Source organism: Macaca fascicularis, chromosome 10, assembly GCF_037993035.2.
Source record: "Macaca fascicularis isolate 582-1 chromosome 10, T2T-MFA8v1.1".
In the NCBI taxonomy this organism is placed as follows: domain Eukaryota; kingdom Metazoa; phylum Chordata; class Mammalia; order Primates; family Cercopithecidae; genus Macaca; species Macaca fascicularis.
The window spans coordinates 3,877,292-3,903,223 of NC_088384.1; the positions used below are offsets into that span (position 1 = coordinate 3,877,292).

Here is a 25,932-nt window from a genome sequence, read left to right on the forward strand (position 1 = left end):
ACATGGCGAAACCCCACCACTATTAGAAGTACAAAAATTAGCCGGGTGTGGTGGCGGGCACCTGTAATCCCAGCTACTCCAGAGGCTGAGGCAGGAGAATCACTTGAACTTGGGAGGCTGAGGTGGCAGTGAGCCAAGATCATGCTATTGCACTCCAGCTTGGGTGACAAGAGCAAGACTCCATCTCAAAAAATAAATAAATAGTATAAACAGAAAAGAATGTGAAAAGTAAAAATAAGAAATAAAGAATAAATGGAACAAATAGAATATATAAGGTAACATAAATTTTCAAATTTAAATTTGAAAATTTGAAAATTTAACTATGTTACCTTAGTTAAATACCTAAGAATAGAATTAAACTTTCCCCTCATTCTGAAAAAGAATGTATTTAAAAAGAAAAGTCACATAGCATCATACTTTTTGAGAAAATATTGTAAAATATTTTCTCAAAATATTGTAAAATATTGTAAAATATCAGATTAAATTAAAAGTAATGGGACTGTGTTTTCCAAATAAAGAGTAAAATTGTCAAATTGAATGATAAAGGAAAATTCAAATATATGCTACCTAAGAAAGACACATGTTAAAGATAAATATACAGATTGCATAAAATATAGTGGGAAAATATACACCACACGAATGTTAACTGATAGAAAGTTGGTATGCTTATCATTAGACAAAATGGAATTTAAGACAAGAAGTGTTACTAGAAAAAAATAAGAAATATTACTAGAGAATAAGGAGAAACATTTCACAACACTACTAGAATTACATCTCAATTGGAAGATGTCACGATATAAGCAAGAATAAAAAATACTCAAATAAAAAGGAGATTCAGGCTGTGCATGGTGGCTCATGCCTGAAACTGCAATACTTTGGGAGACCGAGTAGGGAGGATTGCTTGACCCCAGGAGTTTGAGAGCAGTCTGGGCAACATAGTGAGGCTACATCTCTTACCTAAAAATTATTTTTTTAAATTTTTTTTTTTAAAAAGAAAACACAACTACAGACTAGATAGGTCTTAAAAGAACAATAAGGCATTTTGAATTACTTTATGCCAAAAAAATTCTGAAACTTTAAATGAAATGTACAAATTCCTTGGAAAACACAACTTCCAAAAAGTTACACAAAAATGAATACCAAGTCTAGTCATTAATGTATTAGACAGTTTTAATCCATAGTTTTAAAAGTCTCATGCACACACACACAAAATTTCAATGGCTTCCTGGTAAATTCTTCAGAATACCTAAAGGTGATATAACACCACTGGGTACAAAAAGTACAAAGGATAAACATTAACATTCATACATGACACAACTAGCACCTAACTAAGAATAGAATTAAGCTTTCCCCTCATTCTGAAAAAGAATGTATTTTAAAAAGAAAAGTAACATAGCAAGCATCATACTTTTTGAGAAAATACTGTAAAATTTCTTCTGAGATCAGGAAAGAGAAAAGGATTTCTATTTTTTTCTATAATAAAGAAACAAGTAAGTAAATGCATAATAATTGGAATGAAAAAATTAAAAATGCCACACTTATGTAAGAAAATCCAAAATAAATACCTGAAAAATTTATGAGTATTATTAGATTTAATAAGGGATCATGGCAGAATTTCTTAATTTTAAGTCAAAATACTGAATAAACTATGTTTTTATCTCTGCAACAATAATTAGAAATTTTTTTTTTAATTACCATTTAAAATAGTACCAGAAAACAAAATCTAGGACCTAGGAAATAAACTATTTACATAAACTGTATTAAAAACTACTATCATTGTTGACAAATATTTCAAAGCAGACCTAAATAAATGTATTTATAGATTTAAAGACATAATACTCTAAAGATATTAGTTTTCCCCAACTTTATCTAAAGATTCCATGTAACTCCAATCAAAATATCAGGGGTGTGTGTGTGTGTGTGTGTGTGTGTGTGTGTGTGTGTGTCTTCTTTCTCTCTGTCACCAGGTATTAGGAACCAATATAACCCACTGTCTAAATAAAAGACAGTATGAAAGAGAATTCTTGGAAGATGTCCAAGTAGAAGCACCAGGAATCCACTTTACCACAAATTGTCCTGGCAGAATCTGTCTGGTGTAAGTATTTTGGAACTCTGAAGTCTATTTGAAGGCGTACAAGTTCCAGGGTAAGACTTGCACAGTAAAATTGCAGTCAATTTTGGTCAGTTTCAGCTCTAGCTTAATGGCAAATACCCATCTTCCACCCCCCATGCCTATGCCAGGCATCCATGCATGTGTTCCTGAAGTAGCTTGTATGTAGCTTGTAGGAGTCAGGGTGAGCAATAGCGATCCTGCTCTCTAAATATGAGGTATCTGTGTTCTGATTGCTGATTGCTGGTTCTGATCACAGAGGTGCAGACACACAGGAGGGCAGCCATTGTCGCACAGCTCTCCCACCCACTGAGTTGTTGCGATCCTCTTCCCCGTTGGCTGAAACAACTTTCAGGGGATTTAAAATAGGGTTACCTTTTGTTACTCCTCTTTATTTTCCTATTTTTCCCCTTTGGGGAGCCAGCAATCTAAGGACTAGGACATTCAAAGGCAATCATATATACAGGGGAATTCAGAAAATCACTATGCAGGCCCAGGGAAAGTCACAAGCTCAGAACAGAGATACCTTAAAACAGTTTTTTAAAGCAATTCCTGGAAAAGCGGGGGAGTCAGACCTCTAACAATACCACAGTATAAGATTAAAATGTCTAGCTTTAAAGAAAAATAGGCCGGGCGTGGTGGCTCATGCCTGTAATCCCAGCACTTTGGGAGGCCAAAGCAGGCGGATCATGAGGTCAGTAGATCAAGACCATCCTGGGTAACACGGTGAAATCTCATCTCTACTAAAAACACAAGAAACATTAGCCGGGCGTGATGGTGAGCGCCTGTAGTCCCAGCTACTCGGGAGACTTAGGCAGGAGAATGGCGTGAACCCGGGAGATGGAGCTTTCAGTGAGCTGAGATTGCGCCACTGCACTCCGGCCTGGGCAATAGAGTGAGACCCCATCTCAAAAAAAGAGAGAAAAAAGGTATAAGACACAAAAAGAAACAGAAAAGTATGGTCTATTCAAAGGAAAAATGAATCAACAGATATTGTCCCTGAAAAAGACCTGGTTGCAGATCTACTAGTTAAAGACTAAATGACTATCTTAAAGATGCTTGGCATTAAAAGATATGGACAAAGATAAGAAAATTCTAAAGCTGAAAAGTACAATAACTAAAAGAAAATCTAGAGCGATTCAAAAACAAATGTAAACAGGCAGAAGAAAAAAATAAGTAATCTTAAATATATGACAACTTGAGTGATTGAGTCTGAGGAACAGAAGAAAAACAAATGAAGAAATGGGAACAGATCCTAAGGGACTTGTGGGTCACTACCAAGCAGACTAACATATGTATTGTGGGATTACCAGAAGGAGAGGAGAGATAAATGGGCAGAGAAATTATTTGAAGAAATAATGGCCAAAAACTTTTCAAATTTGATGGAAAATATGAATATAAACATCCAAGAAGCTCAATGAACTTCGAGAAGTATAAACTCAGAGAGAATCATATTGAGGCACATTATAATCAAACTGTCAATAGACAAAGAGAGAATCTTAAAAACAGCAAAAGAGAAGCAACTTAACACATGCAAGAGACTTCCAGTAATATTAATAGAAGATTTCTCATTAGAAACCTTGGAAACAAGAGGCAGTGGGTTTATATATTTCAAGTGCTAGAGGAAAAAATCATCAATGAAGAATTCCATATATGGCAAAACTGTCCCTCAAAATGAGAGAGTAATTAAGACATTCCCAGATAATGGAGAAAGTTCCTTCACTAGATCTGCCCTGTAAGAATTGCTGAAAAACTGCCAGATGAAAAGAATGAACCCTGGATGGTAACTTGAAGCTGAGTGAAGAAATAAATACCCCAGTAAAGGTAAATACACAGACAGTTATAAAAGCTAGTCTTATTGTAACTTTGGGTTGTAACTCCACTTTTTGTATTCTACATGGTTTAAGAGGATAATACATTAAAAATTATTAGTCTATGTCTTTGGACACACAATGTCTAAAGGCGTAATTATGTGACATCAATAACTGAAATGGTAAAGGACAAAGATGTATAGGATCAGACATTCTTATGTTATTGACATTAAGTTGGTATAAGTTCAAATTAGGCTATTATAATTTTAGGAGTTAAATGTAATCTCAATGATAACCACAAAAAATAGCTATAGAATATACAACAAAGGAAATGAGAAAGGAATTCAAATGCTTTACTAGAAAAAAAAAATCAAGTAAACACAAAAGAATTAATGCAGGGAATAAGGGAAAGAAAAATTATAAGGCATATGGAAAACAAAAAGCAAAATGACAAAAGTAACTTCCTTTTTATTAGTATTACTCCACAAGAAAATAGATGACTTTCCAATCAAAAGAGGTAAGCAGAATGGATAAACAAATAAAAACAAGCATGATCCAACTGTATACTGTCCATAAGAGACTTACATTAGATCCCAAAACACAAATAGATTGAGAGAGAAAGAATGTAAAAAGATATTCCATGCACATAGTAATCGAAAGAGAGTAAGACGGCTATACTAATATCAAACAAAATAGACTTTAATCAAAAAAGTTTACACGAGACAAAGAAGGACAATGTATATTAATAAAAGGCTCAATACAGCAAGAAGATATAATAGTAAACATTTACACACCTACTAACAAACCATCGAAATACATGAAGAAATTCAGACACATACTATAAGTTGGTTATTGAACCTGGAAGAAATTATGCTAAGTGAAATAAGTCAGCCACAAAAGAACAAAGATGGTATGATTCACTCACATGAGGTCCCCTAAAATAGTCAAATTCATAGAGCAGAAATTGTTACAGGTAGTTAGATAGGCAGGAGTGGGAGCAGGAGAGGCTCTCTCCAACCCACTAGGAATGTCAGGTGATGGTTCAGCAGTGGTCACCTTGCCTCTCTAAAAGTGATAAATTGGTAGCTGGTGCCATGGAGAGGCTATTTCCTGATGTCCACACCTATTGCACTAAAGTGATAACAGAACACAAGCGCCAGAGAGAAACAACTTCCTGGGCATGCACAGTAAGAGACAAAATGGCGGAGGATGATCTTCCGGGGCAGTCCACAGGGCATACGTACAGCTTCCCCAACACACTGCGCATGCTCATTTCCCAAGGTAAGGAGCGCACTGCGCATGTGGGCAGCCCAGCCTAAGGGAAGAATCGCGGGAAAAGGATGCAAGATGCCGGCCTATAAAGTTGTAAGATCACAGTTAAGCAGGGAATTTGTTCTTCAAGTCCCCCACTAGGATTTCTTCCAAGTGTTATTTTCTATTCTAAAGCCTTTTTAATAAACTTCCACTCCTGCTCTGAGGCTTGCCTCAGTCTCTTTTTCTGCCTTCTGCCCCTCAGTTGAATTCTTTCTTCTGGGGAGGCAAGAATGGAGGTTGCTGCAGACCCGAACAGATTGACTGCCGGTAACTCAGATACCTTCCCCTGGTAACAAAAGTGGAATGGTGATTGCCAGGGGCTAGGAATAGGGAATCAGGGGTTAGTATTGAATGGGTAGAGTTTTACTTTGGGAAGATGAAAAGTTTCTGTGAATGATGGATGGTGGCAATGGTTTCATAATCGTGTGACTATGCTGTAAACCAAAAATACAATTACAAACACTCCAACTGACTGATGGGTCCTGCTGTCAACCAAGGACACTCGGAAGAAACCTGCCATGAGAGGAAGTGGAAGGTTGGGCATGCCTCATTTTACCCTCCTCTCTTTGGAGTTCAGACACAACAGACCAGCGATACTATGAAGACAGAGACCTGAAGAATGAAAAAAACAGACTCCTTGTAGCAATAGGACACCAAATTCCAACCTTACTGCATCACATGACGAACCGCAGGCTCTGAAAGAAATGGAAGTGTTCTACCTCAAAATACATTTCTTTGACATATTTTGCAATGACCCTGCAAAGCTGTCTCTTGTGGGGGACATCTGCATTCTGTAGAGAATCCCTTTCCCTTTCCAGGTCTTTTCTCTGATCCTGGACAGAATTAACTAAGAGTCTGGCACCTTTTTAAGTCTGATAAGAAGGACTTACAACCTATTGTATCTGAAGCCTGCTCCCCACAGCTTCATCTGCATAATAAAAACCTTGGTCTTCACGACCCCTTATCTTAACCCAGACATTCCTTTGTATTGATTCCAGATCTTTAGATGATAACTTAACTCTTTCAACCAATTGCCAATCAAAAAACCTTTGAATCCGTCTATGACCTAGAAGCTAGAAGCTTCAATTGTCCCACCTTTCTGGGCTGAACCAATATACAGCTTACATTTATTGATGGATGTCTGCTTGTAACTTCTGTCCCCATAAAACGTAAAAACTCCAGCTATAATCCTTGGGCACATGTTCTCAGAACCTCAGAACCTGTGTCAAACATCATGGGCCTCACATTTGGCTCAAAATAAGTATCTTTTTTTTTTTTTTTTTTCTGAGATGGAGTTTTACTCTTTTTGCCCAGGCTGGAGTGCAATGGTGTGATCTCAGATCACCGCAACCTCTGCCTTCTGGGTTCAGGCGATTCTCCTGCCTCAGCCTCCTGAGCAGCTGGGATTACAGGCCTGCACCACCATGCCTGGCTAATTTTGTATTTTTAGTAGAAACAGGATTTCTCCATGTTGGCCAGGCTGGTCTCGAACTCCCGACCTCAGGTTATCCTCCCGCCTCGGCCTCCCCAAGTGCTGGGATTACAGGTGTGAGCCACCATGCCCGGCCCAAAATAAATCTCTTTAAATATTTTACAGAGTTTGTCTCTTTATGTCAATACTGCCTGATGACACTGAATTTTACAATTAAAAATGATTAAAATGGTTACATCTATCCCATGCATATTTACCGTAATCCTAAAAATTGCATATTTTTTTTAAAAGATCAGTGATTGCAAGGAGTTCAGAGAAAGGGGGAGGGTTGAACAGGTGGAACAAAAGGGATTTTTTAAGGCAGTGAAACTATTCTGTATGATCTGTAATATATGAAATGATGCATTTGCTAAAATCCATAGAGTGTATAACACTAAGTATGAATCCTAATGTAAACAATGGACTTTAGTCAATAATAGTGTAGCAAAAGCTAAAAATGAAAACAAACAAACACAAAAGACTGTGGAACAAGCATAGGAGAGAGAGAGCACTGGAACAGAACAGAGTCCAGAGGCAGACCCCACGTGGCCAGTCACAAATCTGCCAGGGTGCCATGGCAGTGCAGGGAGGAAATAACTGAAATTTTGTTGGCACATTTGGAAAATGTGTATCATGTAGAAAAACCTGAACCTTGATGCTTAACTTACCCTATCCACAAACATCAGTTCCAGGTGGGTCACAGCCAAAGTGTGGTTGGAAAAATGCTAAATCTAGAAGCTGACATAGAAAAATATCTTCATGACCACAGGAAAACGGGGAGATTTCTTAAAGAGCACACAACAAAATGCTAACTACAAAGTAAAGATCAATAAAATGGACTGCATTAAAATTAAGGACTTCTAAGTATCACATAAGAGCTTCTTTCATCAAAGGATAACTTTAAAGGAGTGAAATGGCAAACCACAGTCAGAAGAAATATTAGCAGTATGCTTGCAATATGCATGGCTAATATATAAAAATAAGTCTGACCATTTTCTTAATAGAAGACAAATAGCCTAATAAAAAGTAGGCAAAAGACTTGAACAGATACTTCTTCATAAAATTAGATATCAAAGTGGCCAATACATATGAAAAGATGTCCAATTTTATTAATCATCAGGTAAAAGCATTTTAAAACCACAAAGAATTATGAGCGTATAATCACTTAAGTGGCCAAAATTTTACAAACTAACCATCCCAAGTTGGTGAGGTTGTGAGGATGCCCAGACAGTGCTTTTGAAAGTAGAAATTGGTGGCCAGGCACAGTGGCTCATGCCTGTAATCCCAGCACTTTGGGGAGCCAAGGAGGGTGGATCACGTGAGGTCAGGAGTTCGACACCAGCCTGGCTAACATGGTGAAACTCCGTCTCTACTAAAAATACAAAAATTAGCCAGGTATGATGGTGGCCGCCTGTAATCCCAGCTAGTTGGGAGGCTGAGGCAGGAGAATTGCTTGCACCTGGGAGGCAGAGGTTGCAGTGAGCCAAGATCCCGCCATTGCACTCCAGCCTGGGCAACAAGAGCAAAACTCCATCTCAAAAAAAAAAAAAAGAAAGTAGAAATTGTCACATAACTTTGGAAAGTTACTTGGCATTATCTACCAAAAACAAACATATACATATCCGTATCTATTCAACAGAAATCTTTGCATGTGTACAAGAAACATGTACATCATTGAAGCAGTCTTCTAATGGCCAAAGACCAGAACCAACTCAAGTGTCCACCAACAGTAGGACAGACACATGGATTACAGTAGATTCCCATCTGGCAATGGGAAAGAGGGAACCAGTGCTTTGCCCGACAGTATGAGTGAATGTCACAGACATACTTGCCTCATTCAAGGGGTCTTGGATGGTCCTAGTGAACTACCTTCCCCAGGGGAGATGTCTCCCTTCAGTCTGGGTCAATTACCAGGTATTTCTTTCATAAAGGGAGTTTAAGCTATTCTTGTAAGGGTAAGGTTGGTTTTAAGCTTCAAGAAGTTTGCATATGTGCTGAGGAGAACTTGTCTCTAGGGCAACCAGATTTTTTAGGTCCTGTTGTCATGGAGACCCAGTAATTCCCCAGACCAGGATTGGAAGTCTCCAGACCAGGTTACAGCAGCTTGCTAAGTGATACGTAGTGCATCAGCCCCGAGAGATGTCAGAGTGGGCCGTCTGGCTGTCCTTAATCTTATAGCCACAGTCTGTATCTTAGAGTAGAGGCCTCCACCCCCAGGCCACAGAATGGTACTGGTCCACCTGAGCTCTGCCTCCTGTCAGATCAGCAATGGCATTAGATCCTCATAGGAATGTGACTCCTATTGTGAACTGTGCATGTGAGGGATCTAGGTTGTGTGCTCCTTATGAAAATCTAATACCTGATGATCTGGTCCTGTCTCCCATCACCCCTAGATGGAACTGCTGAGTTGCCGGAAAACAAGCTCAGGGCTCCCACTGATTCTATGTTATGATAAATTATAGAATGACTTCATTATATATTACAATGTAATAATAATAGAAATAAATGCACAACAAATGCAATGCACTTGAGTCATCCTGAAACCATCTCCCACCCTGGCCCTGGTCTCTGGAAAAATTATCTTCCATGAAACCAGTCCCTGGTGCCAGAAAGGTTGGGGACCACTGCCTTAGAACATGCTACAGTACACTATTATCTGAAAGAAGCCAGACTTGAAAGACTGCTAGCTGAGTGATACTATCTACACAAGTTTAGGGGAAAACATCTATGGTGATACAAGTAAAAATAGCAGAAACTTTTGGCAGGTAACGTCTAGGGCAGGCCGCAAGGGAGGCTTCTGGGTTAATATACTTCTGACTTGAGTTGGTAACATGAGTGTATCTTCTTTCCACAAATCACTCATTCATTCATTCATTCCAGCCCTACACTTTAATATTATTTTCCAACATTAAAAAAAAAAGCTTATCTTAAGAGGAATAGCAAAATGTTACTAAGCTCACAAAGTATATTAAAATCCAGAGAATTAAAGATGCTTCATATTTGTTAGCTTAACTATTAGATTTACAAGCACTGTTTAAATGCTTGGAAGGTCTGTTTGCTAGCCAGACAATTGAAATACCAAAAAAAAAAAAAAAAGATCAAATATATTACATATATTAATTCCATTTAAAATACTTGAGGGAATTTCATGGTCTAAGTTTATAAATAGGATCAAACATTAATCAAAGTTGAATTCAAAGAGATAAGGAAGTCATTTTTTAATGTGTGATTTTCATACATCAAATAATATTTTTTAAATGTAAGTTCCTAAGTAACCCTTGAATCATCTTTTCACTGGACAAAAGCCGTTATGCAGGGTATTGAAAGTGTCGGGGTGACACCATGCGATGCGGTCAATGCAATCCCTAGGATCAAATAAACAAGGAATGCCAGGTGTCATCATCGTGATAATTCTGTTTGCCCTTGCTGCGACTGTTGTCATTTGTCATGCCGTGTCAGTACAATCTGCAACACAGATTCTTTTCTGCTGGTGGTGTCTCTCAGCCACGCAATCCTACTTTCCCAACCCTGCAGTGTAGACAGATACCACAGAACCATCATGGTGCCCTGGGGCAGATGGATTTGTGATCAAGAGCTTCAAGGCCAACTCCGCCCTAAAGCCACCCTGATACCCTGGGGGTCAAGACGTGTGCTGTGGCAGAACTCGTGACTCCTGCACCCACAGTGCCTCTTTATCCCCCACCCCAGGGGAGGACGTGCTTCTGCAGACCCTCTGGGTCTGTGTGAACAAAAACACATGTGTGAGCATGGTCTCATGTAGAATCAGTTGTGTATATGGAAGCCCAGCATGTTCCTACCTTACGGGGAGTGTCACTGACCAAGGCAGCCCCCTGAAAGGAACTGGGGGCTGGGGCGAGTCGTCCCAGGGGCTGCAGCAGCTGCTTCCCCATCCACAACTCTAACAAACACCCGTGACTTTGGATAATGAAACCAGGAGCTCAGTGGCCTCCCACAGTGGACAGTCTCTTCCCACTGAGTCCTGGAGGAGAGGGAAGTGCCTGATGCATCTCCATACCCCACAATCCCTGGTAACTGAGGAAGTAAAAAAAAAAAGAAGAATAATTAAAGAGACATGGCTGTCAGTCAATGGGGTGTTGAAAACACTCAAATAAAATCAGTTCCATGTAGTGCAGTGGTAGAACCAGGGAGGATGCCCAAAATCCAGACACATGTTTTACATCAAGTTATTGCAGGAGCCTGAGTGAGAACATTAACCTCCCTGGCACCATTCTCTCCCCTGTGATACAGGGGTTTTTCCTCGCTGCCCTCTTACGCCCGGGGTCACACGGGAGGTCACGTGATCAGGATGGTGAGCCAGGAGTACCAGGCTCCTGCAGAGATGCCCTGGAAAGACCCCGGAACAGTCAAGGAAAGAAAGTCTGAGAGCACGTGTGTCAGCTGTTCATGCACTCACCAGCACCCTGCAAAGACGCCTCATTGTGCAGAGAGAACGCAGAGATGGCAGATCCAATGCAGAAGCCGATAGCAACACCCTAGAACCAGGGACACCATGGAGGGCATCAGATGTGCTGCTGCCTCGGGGGAACAAGTCCCAGAGGGGGTGTCTCCAGGAGACCTCCCTCTGCCAGGTCTGGAGCAGAGGAGGGGCCAAGCCTTGACATGTATCTCTGATAAAGCAAGGACTGGAGCCTCCTTGCCCCTGATGAACTGTGGAGGCAGCTCTGAATGACTGGAAAGAGGCTCCAACCCACTGCTCAGAAGGTCTGTGATGTGGAGAAAAAGATACATCACTGTGTTTCCATCACAACAGCAGAGCGAAACTACAATCCTTCCACCAATATACCGCTGATGGCCGAATCTTCACCCAAAAGGCCTTTTACTTTCGTTTTATGTACAACTCCATAAATACTTACTGAATATGGACAACATGCAGGATACCAGACCTATGTGCTTATTTGTAACTAAAAAGGTATTTTTACAGAAAATGCATAGGCCGCCCGGGATGAGTCAGGGTTTGCCAGAGAAACAGACCAGTGGGCTCTATATGGTAACATAGAAGAGATTTTCTAAGGGATGTGGAAATCTTCTCTTCTGTATTACTTTTTTTTTCCTTTGAGATGGAGTTTCACTCTTATTGACCAGGCTGGAATGTGATGGCATGATCTCAGTTCACTGCAACCTCCGTCTCCCAGGTTCAAACAATTCTCCTGCCTCAGCCTCCCAATTAGCTGGGATTACAGGCAAACACTATCACGCCTGACTAATTTTGTATTTTTAATAGAGACAGGGCTTCTCCATGTTGGTCAGGCTGGTCTCAAACTCCTGACCTCAGGTGATCAGCCCGCCTCAGCCTCCCAACGTGCTGGGATTACAGGTGTGTGCCACCGTACCCGGCCCTCTTCTGTATTACTATACAGAGCCCACTGGTCTGTTTCTCCCTTTCCAGCTCACAGGATCATGGAGGCTGAGAAGTCCCAGGATAAGCTGTCTGCAAGCTGGAGCCCCGGGAGAGCAGGTGGTGCACGCTCAGTACTGGTCTGAAGGCACGAGTACTGGGTAGGGTGGGGGAGGATGGGGGCCAGGGCAGTAATGTGAGTCCTAGAGTCTGAGGCCTGAGAACAGGAGCACAGGTGTCCAAGGCAAGAGGAGACAAACGTCCCAGCCCAGAGAGGAAGAATGTGTCCTTTCTCTGCCTCCTTGTTCTACCAGGGCCCACAGTGGATTGGACGACAATGCCTGTCCACACTAGGGAGGGGTCTTCTTGACTCAATCTGTGGGTTCACATGTGCTCTCATTAAGAAACATCCTCTCAGACACACCCAGGAACAAGGTTTCACCAGCTGTCTGGGCACCCCATGGCCCAGGCAAGTTGGCACATGAAATGAACCACACCACACACTCTGCCAGCCCAGGAATCTTCTCCACAAAAAGAGATTTGCCCTCCTAAGAACGCTGCTCCAGGGCCTGGACCCCTCAAACTGGCTCCTGAACCCTGACACACAAGAAGAAAACTTCTCATCAATGCAACCTCGGTGATGATAAAATTACAAATACCATGTTTATGTTTCTGGAGAAGGGAAATAGGCCGGCTAAGACTTGTGGACGAGAAGACCATGGACGAAATGTACAGAAACATGCAAGCATGGCTGTTCTGGGCAGGAATGCCGGGCTGGCTTTGCACGGCTCGTGAACCCTGATCTCATCCAAAGCTGCTCAGGACAGGAGGCTGGGTGGGACCTGGAAGTGGATGCAGCTGGAGGCCTCTCAACACTTCTCATGGGATTTCATATTGGACAGAAGAGCGTCTCTGTCTTTCTGAACCATGCACTTTGTTCTCACACAGATGAGAAGACCTGTGAGTAGGGCTGTCGCTGCTCTCTCTTCTCTGACAAGTTCAATCGTGATATTTATTTGGAGTGATTAGCAGTGGAAGAACAGAGCTTCTCTCTTAGAATTAGTCTCCCAGGGTGGACATCCTAAGGTGGTGTTTTTTCTTGCTTTTTATTTTGTTTTGTTTTTAATTTTTAAAAAAGGAGCAAGATTGGCTTTTGCTATGGTGTCATTATGTCATGTTTCCTTCAATAGAATTGTAGGAAATAAGGACAAACCAGGACTCGGTGAACCTGGCCCTCTGGAAAGCCACTTTGAGGGGAAGGTTTGAGCTCCTTACACAGAAGTGGTTCCCAAGCCCCCCCACTGCTGGGGCGACACTGGGTGTAGCGTGAAGCCTGGGTGAGCCGTGCACCATTTTGGCTGGACTGTTTCCCTCTCAGAGAATGCAATTGTTCATTTGCTCAGTGATATCAGCAAATGAGCAGCATCCCATGGGTGAAACCCTAAATGCCTGGCAAGGCCTCCAGCCCACCTTCTAGTAAGTGTGTGAGTCTCACGCTCAGCTCACAGGGTCACCACTCAGGAAGGCCAGGGACAGGGCCTGCAGGGCTCTCGAGCCCAGTGGAGCTGGGGAGGGAGGGAGGGATTGACAGAGAAGGAAGCTCAGTCACACAGCCAGGTGCCTCAAGCCACACAAGCATGGGGTGCACATGGCCAGCGATGTCCAAATCCAGGGGACCCTGCTGTCCTGGAAGTTGAAGAAAGCCACCAACAGGTTCTCCACTTACTCTCAGGGCCAGCCATCAATGGTCCTTAAAACCCCTTGACAGTAGGTCCTTTTATCCACCCCTTGCCAAGACCACAACCTCATTCTTTCTCCCACAACAGGGGCTTCAGCCCTCCTCCTGCCTCCCGAGCTCTCAGCCTGGCCCCTGGTTTTGGCAAGCCCTGATCTTCTACTTCAGTAAAGAGATGAAGGCATCAGACTCAGCTCCTTCCACCTCCTATTGTTTTTCCAACTCAGATCCACCGGTCTTGACCATCCAGGCCCATAGGGAAAAGCATCCTTAGCTGTTGTTTGCAGCAACCCTTTGTATAAACCATACCATCTTCCTGACCCCCTGTTCCTTATCTCTAAATATCAGAGACAACCACACTTGCCACCCAGTGTGATCTCATCCCAGGTAAGTCCAAGGTAATTGGGGCCGAGGGCTGTTCTGAGGTTAAATAATGTAATCTCTATCAAGAATATGACAACACGAGGCTGCAGTGAGCTGTGATGGCACTGTCGCACTCCATCCTGGGTGACAGAGTGAGACTCTGTCTCGAAAAAAAGAGAGAGAATACGACAACAGCTCCTTTATCCGATAAACACAGAGTTACCGTATGACCAATTCTCCACTCCTAGGCATGTACATAGGAGACTTAAAAGCAGTGTTTAAATACATATTTGCATAGGAGTGTTCTAGGCAGTATTATTCATAATAGACAAAAAGTGGAAACAACTCAAGTGGTATATCACAAAATATGGTAAAATGTGGTATATTTATACAATGAAATACGGTAGTGTTCCTCCATAAAAAGGAATGAAGTTTTGTTTGCTTGTCTGTTCATTTGTCTAGACAGAGTCTTGCTCCGTCGCCCAGGCTGGAGTGAATGGCACGATCCTGGCTCACTGCAACCTCCAACTCCCAGGTTCAAGCAATTCTCCTGCCTCAACCTACTGAGTAGCTGGGACTACAGGTGTGTGCCACCATGCCTGGCTAATTTTTGTTTTTTTAGTAGAGACAGGTTTTCACCATGTTGGCCAGGCTGGTCTTGAACATCTGACTGCAAGTGATCTGCCTGCTTCAACATCCCAAAGTGCTGGGATTACAGGTGTGAGCCATAGCACCCAGCCAGGAATGAAGTCCTGACACAGGCTACAGTGTGGCTGAGCCTTGAGAACGTTATGCTCTGTAAAATAAGCCAGACACAAAAGGCCACATAGTGCCAGATTCCATTTACATGAAATGTCCAGAATAGGCAAATTCATGGAGATGAGAAGTAGATAGATGGTTACCAGGGGCTGGGGGACAAGGGAATGAGGGGTGATTGCAAATGGGTGTGGAACTCCTTTTTGTAGGGACATTATAATATCCTACGATTAGGTACTGTTCACGGTTGCCCACCATTGCCAACATACTTAATGCCTCTCGGCTCAGCCACTTTAAAATGACTAATACCATACATTTTATGTTTTGTATATTGTTAAAACAATTAAAAGGGAGGCCCTCAGACCAAGGGCACCCTAATGCCTTGAGTTCTTACATAAGCAAAATTAAACTTAAGGCCAGGTGTGGTGGCTCATGCCTATAATCCCAGCACTTTGGGAGGCCGAAGTCAATGGATTACTTGAGGCCAGGAGTTCATGACCACTCTGGCCAACATGGTGAAATCCCACCTCTACTAAAAATACAAAAAAATTAGCCAGGCATGGTGGCAGGCACCTGTAATCCCAGCTACTCGGTAGGTTGAGGCAGGAGAATCACTTGAACCTGGGAAGCAGAGATTGCAGTGAGTCGAGATTGTGCCACTGAACTCCAGCCTGGGCAGCAGAGTGAGACTGTCTCAAAAAAAAAAGAAAGAAAGAAAGAAAAGAAAGAGAGAGAGAGAGAAAGAAAGAAAGAAAGAAAGAAAGAGAGAGAGAGAGAGAGAGAGAAAGAAAGAAAGAAAGAGAAAGAAAGAAAGAAAGAAAGAAAGAAAGAAAGAAAGAAAGAAAAGAAAGAAAGAAAGAAAGAAAGAAAGAAAGAAAGAAAGAAAGAAAGAAAGAAAGAAAGAAAGAAAGAAAGAAAGAAAGAAAGAAAGAGAAAGAAAGAGAAAAAAAGGAAGGAAGGAAGGAAGGAAGGAAGGAAGGAAGGAAGGAAGGAAGGAAGGAAGGAAGGAAGGAAGGAACTTAACTTCAACCAATCACAGGCAGCCAAGTAAGCATGAGTTCTATTACCAGGAATTCCCCTGGCTGGAGAGTTCAAATGAAAGGACTGCTCCACTTTAACCAATTAAATACTTTCTTTGCTCTGCTTCCACATTCACCCTATAAAAGTTTTCCCTCCAAGCCCCTCCAGCAGAACTCCCAACCAGCTGGGATCTGAAGCTGCCCTATTCATGAATAGCTTTCTGCTGACATAAACCCTTTAAAGTTTTAATGTGCCTAAGTTTATCTTTTAACAGTATCTTACCACAATTTTTTAAAAACAAAGCAATCTCTGGTGATTCAGCTCCTTTCTGCCCCTGTCCAAGGTCTCCCATTAAACACAGATTCTATGACATCCTCATTACTGGCTTCTCCTCGATCATTGTGGTGGGCAGAATACAGCCCTGCAAAGATGTTCACGTCCCAGTCCTTGACCTAGTCCACATCCCAGTCCATGTTCCAGTCTGTGTCCCAATTCCTGGAACCTGCAAACATGCCACCTTACATGGCAAAAGGAACTCTGCACGTGCAGTTAAGGAACTGGAGATGGGGGTTGATCTTGGGTTATCCGGGTGGGTCCAAGGTAATCAGGGTCCCTATACAAGGGAGGCAGGAGGGTCAGAGGGAGAGCTGTGTCCTTGGAGGCAGAAGTCAGTCTGAGAGAGATTGGAGGATGGCATGCTGCTGGCTTTGAGGATGAAGGGGACCATGAGCCAGGGAACACAGGCAACCTCTAGAAGTTGGAAAAGGCAATGAAATGGGTCCTCTTCCAGAGCCTCCAGAAGGAATGCAGCCCTGACCACCTATTTTGCATGTAAGTCTGTATAATTTTAAGTCACTAAGTTTCTGAAAATTTCTTGCAGCAGCAATAGACAGACAAGTCATACACTCTTCCAACATGTTTGGTCCCACCACTATTAGTCTATACTCTTCAGCCTTGACCCCGCCATCCACTCAATCTTTCATTCCCTCTCTTCCTCATCCTGACCAAAAAATTCCTAGGGTTGTTCTCCTGCCCTCACCTTCAGGGAAATCACCTTGGACCTTATGTGTGTGGACACAGCCACAGTTAAGCTGCATTTTGAACACGCTCGCAACAGAGAAGAATTCTTGCCTTTCCAATGGCTCCCAACAGGAGGGCCAAGGAACGGATGGTAATCGTGCTCCATTGCTGCAGAAGGCATTATGGAATCTTCCAATTAAAGGTATTTTAATTACTCCTAGTCCCACAGCCCCAGCTTGGTCTCCCAGCCTTCTGATAAGGATGTTACAGGAGTGTGAGAATGGGATTCGTCCCAAGATGAATTCTCTAAGGCCTACCTGAGCCGCTGTCTTTCCCTCTGGAATGCACTTTAATTACGCGCTGCTGGTCACAACACTTTACATCTGAGGAGGAAATTGTATAATCCCTTTAGTGACAATTAAAAGGAAGGATTTGTCTGTAGGTCATCAAGAGCATCTCAGAAACATTGCCTGGTTGTTCTCTCCTTTTCTCACTTTAATCCCGTTATCTTGTTTCCTTGGGGCATCTTCTTTTATTACTTTCAAAACCTTATCAGAGAGGAAGAAAAACAATCAGAATACTTACACGATGGTTATCTTGCAGTGGTTGGAATCCATGTAAGGCCTCTCAGAAAACTTTACACCCAGAAGGGTCCTCGAAATAGAGAAGCGGCACCGATGCTCATGCCCCTGGCTTCTCCGGATCCTGAATCAGGAGGGCTATGCAGGCACAGATGGCTCTTTGGAAACTGGTTCTGTGATTGAGGGCTGACGTCCATCCAAGGGCAGGATCAGACAGGCAGATACCACGAGGACCACCTGGCACCCACCCCTCACTTCAAAATGGGATCTGAAACCCAGAGAAAAGGAGAACTGGGCCCAAGCTTCAGAGTCCAGGGCTCGGGATCTGTTGGCTCAGAGGGGCAGCCTCTGTGTGGAGATCTCAGTGTCCTTTTAAAAATTCATAAAGAAGGGAGGCTTGGAGACAGAGAAAGAGCACACATAAGAAGACAATGTAACTACAAAAGTCAGTACTCAAAGGGGCTCAGGTGAAAGTGGAAAGCAGAACAAGGAGTGTTTGCCTGAATTCGGAATGAACATCATCCGTCAGATGTGTATGCTCCAGAAGTTTGTAAAGTGCTTACCCACACACTGGGCACCTTTCTAGGGGGTCCCATGCCTCTCTCCTTGCCAGAGAGTATTCATAGTCATACCTCAGCGTCCCAGCACTAAATACAGACACTATGGGCAGCAGGTGCTCCATCAATGCATAGAAGGGCAAATCCATGATCTCAGTGAGCCCTTAGGGTTCCCCTGCCTCAGCTGCCTGTTTTGCAGAAGAGAAAAGGCCACTGTCACACAGGGAAGCTTCCAGCCTGTTCCAAATGCCTTCTCATGGACCTAACTGCCCAGCACGTTGAGCTGGATGGGACTCTGCCAGGGCTCAGTGAGGCATTTGATATGGTTAGGCTTTGCATCCCCACCCAAATCTCATCTTGAATTGTATCACCAGGTGTTGAAGGAGGAACCTAGTGGGAGGTGATTGGAAAATGGGGATGGTTTCCCCCATGCTGTTCTCCTGATAGTGAGTTCTCATGAGATCTGATGGTTTTATAAGTGTTTGGCAAGTTCCTCCTTCACTCACTCTTCTGTCTCCTGCTGCCATGTGAAGGAGGTGCCTTGCTTCCCCTTCCCCTTCCACCATGATTGTAAGATTTCTGAGGCCTCCCCAGCCTTGTGGAACTGTGAGTCAATTAAACCTCTTTCCTTAATAAATTACCCAGCCTCAGGTAGTATCTTTAGAGCCATGTGTGAACAGACTAATACAGCATTCTATATATTTTTTTCATCCTCTGAAAACCCCAGCACCTTCCATTGCCTTATTCATATCAAGTATCAGGCATGAACTGGGCAGATGTCCAGATGGGTCATTCCAGCCCCTCCAAATGCTTCATCAAACTGAAGGTACAGACCTGGCCCTGAAAGGTCACATGATCTTGGACACCTTTTTAACCTCAATTCCTCCCCTGCAATGGACTGACAGTACCTACATCTCAGGGCTTCTGTGAGCTTTACCCAAGACAGCAAATTGGGCTCTGCTTGAAAACTGAGGTGTGGGATCATTAAAATTCTCTTTCTCCCTCGATGATGTGGCCCCTTCCCTCAAGGAGCTCAGTCCCTCAACATGCTGAGACAGTGACTCTGCAAAAAAAAAAAAAAAAAAAAAAAACTACGTTGAGAAACCTGCGTTTGAAGCATCTATTGACTCTTGGGTGGGGAGAGGGAAGGAAAGTAATCTCGCCCAAAAGCTTCACCCCATTTAAGAACTATTTTGCAGGAGAGCACAAAACTCAGAGGTAGGCAACAAATACTGCATGATTCCACTTAGGTGAGGTCCCTAGAGGAGTCAAATTCACAAAGACAGAAAATAGAATGGTGGGTGCTAGGGGCTGTGGAGGAGAAGGGGAGTTAGTGTTTAATGGCTATCGAGTTTCAGTTTGGGAAGATAAAAAAGTTTGGAGATGGATGGTGGTGGTGGTTGTACGTGAAGGTACCAAATGCCACTGGATTGTATATTCAAAAACAGTTAAAATGGTAAAGTTTTTGTTATGTATATTGCACCATCAAAAAATGAATGAATAAATAAATAATAAACAGTGGCAGTAATTACACGATAAGAGCTACCACTTATGTAGGGTTTCTTGTGTGGCTTTTGGTTACCAACTCAATAAGTTCATGAGAGACAGTTAGGAAGCTGTTAGGAAGAGGAAGCAACACCAATGCGAAATGTGAGTATTTGTTAGCTAAGGCTACATAACAAATTACCACTGAGTGGTTATTTCCTTATGTTCTGGAGGCTGGTAAGTCCAAGATCAACATTCCAGCTGTGATTCCTGATGAGGACTCTCTTTCCAGCTTTCAGGTGGCAGCCTTCTCAATGTGTCCTCATGTGGCAGAGGGAGAGCTCTGATGTCTCTTCTTATAAGGATGCCAGTCTCATCAGGTTAAGGCCGTACCCTTAGGACCATGTTTAACCTTCATTATCTCCTTAAAGGCCCTATCTCCAAATGTAATCACATTGGAAGCTAGACTTTCAACATGTAAATAGAGAGGAGTGAACTTTGTTCCTAACAGAAGGGAAAGACGGATTAGATATGGGTGGAGACAAAGACTGGCTCCACTTTGCCATGTCAGGGCTCAGGGAATACCGAGGCATTTGAGAAGCAGAAAAAATAAGGAGGGAAAGTGGTGTCTTGGGGGATGGGGGGGCAATTATAAGCTTTCTTTCCTATGCTGAGTTTGAAATAAACCCAGGACAGTCAGTAAGACCATGCTGGAGCTTTGTATATATGCCAGGGCTGGACATGAAAATGGGGAGCCATAAATTCATGAGTTCACCCAACTTTGTGCCTGAAGAGTAGCCCAGAAACAAAACAAGAGAGCTAAGCTCATCAGGCTTAGAGTCAAGGGAAAGGAGGGTCCCTGACTACAGCTGGGCAGGGATAAATCAGCAGAAGAACATTGAAAAATGGGAAGGAAGCATTTAGAAAGGAGGGTGGGGAACAAAGAGGGTGGCCCAGATGCTGTGAGCAAGTATGTGATGGCTGAAAAGAGACTGAGGCTGCACAGCTTATGTAACTTACCTGAAAAGATATATAACACTAAATGCTGGAGTCTTAAAAAAAAAAAAAAGTACTGGTCAGAGTTAAACAGGCAAGGAAGATTTTATCCAAGCCTAGTGCAACCTGGGAGAGAGATTGAACTCAACTCAACTGAAACAAGAGGTGGGAGGTTTTTGAAGCTTTGGAATGAGCTAGGGGTAAAGTTTTGGAGGACACTGAGGGAAGATGGGCTGATGTGACAGGCTGTGTGTGTGTTTGCCCGTCGCCTCTCATCAACATCAGGCTCCCCTCCCTCAGGGACTGGGAGCCGGGAGCACCATCTTCCTGATGATCATGTTTTGAAGGAACCACTCCCAGGTCCTTGAGAAATACATTCCTGGGTTGTAGAAGGTTTCCATCTCAAAGGGCCAGAGAGAGACTTACAACCGCAATTTTTTCTGAAGCAATGCTCTGAGCAAAGGGAGGTCAGGTGCCTCGAGTCAGGAAGAAGCCTGCCCAAGCAGCATCAGCCAAGCTGATGGGAACATTCAGGCCATCCTGGTCAAGTCCGAGAATCATCTGAAGGATGAAGAAATGGAAGCTATGAGAGGAAGAAGGAACTGTGCACCCCTGAGCACTTGTGGCTCTGTTTGCAGCGTTCTGGGGCACCAGCTCCTGAAGTCAGGAAGGAAGCTGCCGAGCAGCTACAAGGCTGAGCAGTGGGCCCAAGGGGCCCCCCTACACAGGCACAGAGAAGGGCCATGGGAGGGTTCCTGTCCTGTGCACCTGCACATTCAGCCCTGCAGCCACTGCACTAACTTCTCACCATCACAATCTCCATTGTACAGATGAGGAAACAGAAAAACAAACAACTTTCCCAAGGCTCCCAGAGCTAGAGCCATCTGCGTTTTCCTCATTCCTTTGCTGCCCTCTCTGGGAACATCACTCTTGCTTGGATCAACAAGGATGACCCAGTAAGGAGCAGCCCTCATAATAAGCCCACATGAAGGCCTTGTGCTCACAGGAGTCTGTGTGTAGCTGTTCACATCTGAAAGACTTTGAGATTTGATCCCAACTTTTTTGCCCTCTTCCTTTCTATGCAATTAAAATCAATACCATAAAGCCTCAACAGCACATAAGGAAGCAGGAAGCCCTCACCCGATGCCGAACCTACCTGGTGTCTTGTTTTTGGACTTCCAGTCTCGAGTTCGTGGTATTTTGCTATAGCTGCCCAAATTAAACCAAGACTGCCAGGGTCCTCTTGCCAGAGCCAGCAAGCACCTGGGTTTACAGGTGAGTGGGAAGAGAACCAGGAGGGCTGTCTGACGAATGTGTCCTCCAGGTCCAGGGCTGTGGGCTTAGAGAGGGGAAGCAAGCACCAGGCTTCTCCCAGGCTGCCCTGTGGGATAGAAAGGGTCATGGCAGCTGCCCCTTGGGGCAGGGGGAAGGTGGATTGGGCAGCTCTGCCTTGCTTTGAGTCTCAGTCTCCAGGCATGGAGGGAAGAGGCCCCATTAGGGAGGAACTGGACTTGCTTTCCTCATGAGGGTGAGAGCAGGACTGCTTGGTGCCCATCGGCAAGGGTGGCCCTTGACTTCCCTGCCTCCAGAGTGCCATCAGGGCAGCCTGACTCAGCACTGCTGCACCGAGGGCCTCAGGTGAGGCTCTTCAGAGATGCTGGCAGGATCCGGGGGACACTGGGCTGCTTAGAATACATGGGCTGCCTTCCAAATCACGGAGATTTGAGTGGACAAGATGGCCAGGCTCCAGTCCAGTGCCAGACTGCATGCGTCTGAGAGGTGAATTGGCAGGCAGAAACACCGACGGATGGCGAGGGTGACCAGGAGCTGCCACTCAGAGCCCAGAATGCCCAGCAAGCCCTGTTCTGGAGACTGTCGTGCCCCAGAGGCAGGAGTAGCCACTGGTCCCAGGACAAAGACTCCCTGAGAGCAAAGGCCTGGATAGGACAAGGTGGTAAGAAGGCCGCCCAGCCCCATGCACCTCGCTTGGTCTCCTGCCTGCCTGTCCCCTGACACTCTGTGGGTTCCAGCTCCACTTTATCTCCCACATGCCCACCATGTCCTGCTGAGCACACATCTGACCACTCAAGCCTGCTCAAACCAAGCATTGCGGCCAGAAGCCGCAGCCTCTGAAGTAGAGATGGTGGCTGCCTCCCCTGCCAGCTCTGAGTTTTCATCGATTCATTCTATAAATGGGAATCGATGCCTTTTATGGCCCTTCTCCCATCACTGCCTTTTCCGTAGCTTTGGCTTCAAGCCAGCGGCTATGTAACGTCTTCGTGATGCTGAGACTTGCCTGCATTAATATTCAAATGTTGTTGTAATTACCCCTGACACTTACTGAGTTGTGGCTGGGCCAAGCACTTCATATGTAGACTTCATTCGATCTTCGAGACTGACCTACGATGTATGCACGATGACAGCTGCACTCATCTTCAGATGAGGAAATCCAGCTCAGAGCGGGAAGAAGGGGCAGTCCCACAGCCACCTGCGAGAGGCGAAGGTGGGATGTGAATGTGAGGCTGCAACTCCAGAGCCTGCCTCTGTTTTAAAAAGGTCATCCAAGACTTGCAGATAAGCAAAAGGAAGGCTTCTGACGCCACACGGGGATACTGTCTAGCAGCCCACACATGCAAGAGTTGGTTCTTTAGGGATGCTCCTTTCCTGCTATTGTCTCCCACTGCTTCGTTCCCAGACTCTGAAATTACTTGTCAAGCTGTGGATTTCTGCCTAGCAAACATGCAAATAACTTCTACCTGGTGAAGAAGATAACCCCACAGGTGATGACTCCATTGCCCCGGAGGACAGCGACCAGCTTTGCCTTTAACGTAGCAACCCGATTTCAGTTCGCCTTCCTGGCTTAAGGTGTGAGCACCTGTTCCTCAAATTCTCCTTTGAATGGGTTCACTCGCCTGCCAGCTCCCTGTTCAGGGAGGTAAGTTAATCTTTGAGGAGTGTTCATTCCATGTTTGCAGGAGAGTCCTATTTTTAACTGTTCAGAGGGATGTTTTGATGGCTCTGAGCCCCGGCTCTGCTGGAAAGCCTGCCCCTCCTCAGAGGTCTGGCTGCAAAGTCCCTCCTCTTTAAGCTTTCTCAGTCCAGCTTTATCCTCCGACTGTTCCACCCAATGACACTCTTCCTTAACTGCACCCCCACCTCCATAAGGTGTGTACTGTAAAAGAAAAGAAAATATCAGGACCCTCTAAGTGTATTACACCAAGGGAGAGGTTAAGCCCTAAAGACTGAGTTATGTAGTATGTTTGCAATTCTGCTTCTTAGATTATAAATGAGGAGAGATGAATTATCTTCCTCATTACTCTTGTACCAGACCTCCCCCTTCCAATCCAAGACTTTGCTATGGATTCACTGCCTCCTTTATTGCCCTGTACCCAGCTCAGCCCAGATGGTGCTCAAGACCCCATGATCATTACATCTTCAGTGTAGAATGTTAATTATACCTTTTCTGAAAGAAAAAGACTAAGTCAACTAATCAGATTGTTGTAACTATACATTTAGCCTTATATAGAAAGATATTGAAATTCTGTTAGTCTTCCCTGAACTTTGTTTATATATGCAGTCCCAAACTTCTGCACTTTGGAATACTGACTTCCATTCTTTGGAATCTGTATTTCCCGGGTGGCTCATCCTCAACTTTGCAATTGAATGAACTCTCTTTAAACTAGATTCTGACCCTTTTGTTTACCTTAGGTTTACAGTGCTTATAACACATGCACAGCCCGGCTTAACCCCTCCCCCAGCCAACAATGGCTTCCAATTAGGTGACTTTCACTCATCTTCTTTCCTGGAGTCCCTGCAACCCCAATGGAGGATATATATATATATATATATAGTTTCATGCCTTTCATTTCTACCCATATGCAATCACAGGGACAGCACACCTCTCTCGGCTTTTGGATGGATGAACAGATGGATGGATGTTGAATGTTGAATGGATGAATGGATGTGTGGATTGATAGATGAAATAGTAGATAGATGGATGTGATTGATGAACGAATGGATGGATAGATGGGTGTGTAGCTGGATGGATGGATGGATGAATGGATGGATGGATGGATGGATGGATGGATGGATGGATGGTGAACAGATGATGGATGGCTGGATGGTGGAGAGATGGATGATGGGTGATACAGTGATGGACAGATGGATGGTTGGATGGACAGATGGGTTATGATAGATCAGAAGACATGCTTGGCCGTTCTAAAAAGCTGCAACTTAGCCTCTGAGTCCGTGAGTGACCTTGGGCAGACTACATCTTCTCTCTGGGCCTCAGTTTCCTGATCTATTAACTGTGGGAGCAGACTGGCTGATTCCAGAGGCTTCTCCCAGCTCTCAGCCTCTGATTGTATTATGTATACTATAAATTGATTCACAGAGAAACCTTTGAACGTCAAGACTCTCAATGACAGTAAGTTTAGAAAGAAAAAATATTAATGACGTGAAATTCAAAAACAAAACAAAAACTCTCCCATCACGATCAGAGTTCTGTTTGTCAGGAAGCTGCAGAAGCTGAAGCTGACAGGGTGGGATCATCCACCTGCTCAGTATTTATTCATGGGGTGAGCTCCAGCAGCAGGGGAAGCCTCCTCTCCACCAGTGCTGGCTGGGAGGGCTAGAAAACAGGGAAGTTTCAGGGCTGTTCAAGCAGAACTTGACCTTTTCACCTTCTCCTTCCCTGAAAGGAGGGCAGGTGGCCGGAGCCGGCTGGGCATCTGTGAGCAGGGGGCAGGGGTGCTGGGTCAAGAACAACTGGCCACCTGTCCCTGCAGATGATTGAAGAGAGATGAGCTAAGAGGTTGGGTAATTTGACAGTTTTGACAGAGAAGGGAATTTCCCCTTTTCCTCAGCCTGGGAACTTGGCTTTCCAATACCTAGGCAGTGGCATTTATTCCCATTTCAATGCAGACTGATTTTCAGCTGCCAGGGACCCCTGCAGCTCTTTTCTATCGAATTTGCATTGCAATGATTGGAGACGGCAGGGGACTGGGAGCCAATTTTTTAGCTGTGAGCTTATCAATGCAGGAGTCTGCCCAAAGTTAACTTCATCTTGTCCCAGGAAAAGCACCTGCCTCCTACTCCACACCGAATCTGACACCTACTTCAAAATAAAAAGAAGAAAAGTTAATAAAAATCAGGTTCACTAGACTAAATACTTAACATCACTGTGGTGATAAAAAATGTGTAAGAATATCTCACGGAAGATGTACATGGAGCTCAGATTAAGAAATTCCATCCCTGAGAAACAGGCAGCTTTCTTCTTCAAAGCTTCTGTGTATCAAAGTCTCGTGTAGAGAGAGAGAAGTGGGTGGGAGATGGAA

General features: G+C 44.0%; 2 long non-coding RNA genes across 4 annotated transcripts in view; both read right to left on the minus strand.

The window, feature by feature from the left end:
* LOC135965301 (uncharacterized) overlaps nucleotides 1–18,898 on the minus strand; it is a 29,959-nt gene extending 11,061 nt beyond the window's left edge. For 2 of the 3 annotated variants that reach the window (XR_012418341.1, XR_012418342.1), the window contains exon 1: nucleotides 11,142–11,451. This is a non-coding gene — a long non-coding RNA (uncharacterized lncRNA). Of the gene's footprint in view, nucleotides 1–11,141; nucleotides 11,452–17,294; nucleotides 17,361–17,562 lie in introns of those variants that run through there. The other variant, XR_010578205.2, reaches the window with a different exon arrangement.
* Nucleotides 18,899–19,023: 125 nt separating this feature from the next.
* On the minus strand, nucleotides 19,024–23,084 carry LOC102122983 (uncharacterized). The gene is made up of 3 exons (XR_010578206.2): nucleotides 22,938–23,084; nucleotides 21,753–21,977; nucleotides 19,024–21,157 (listed from the first exon to the last, which is right to left on the minus strand). It is a non-coding gene; the product is annotated as an uncharacterized lncRNA (long non-coding RNA).
* Nucleotides 23,085–25,932: the final 2,848 nt, after the last annotated feature.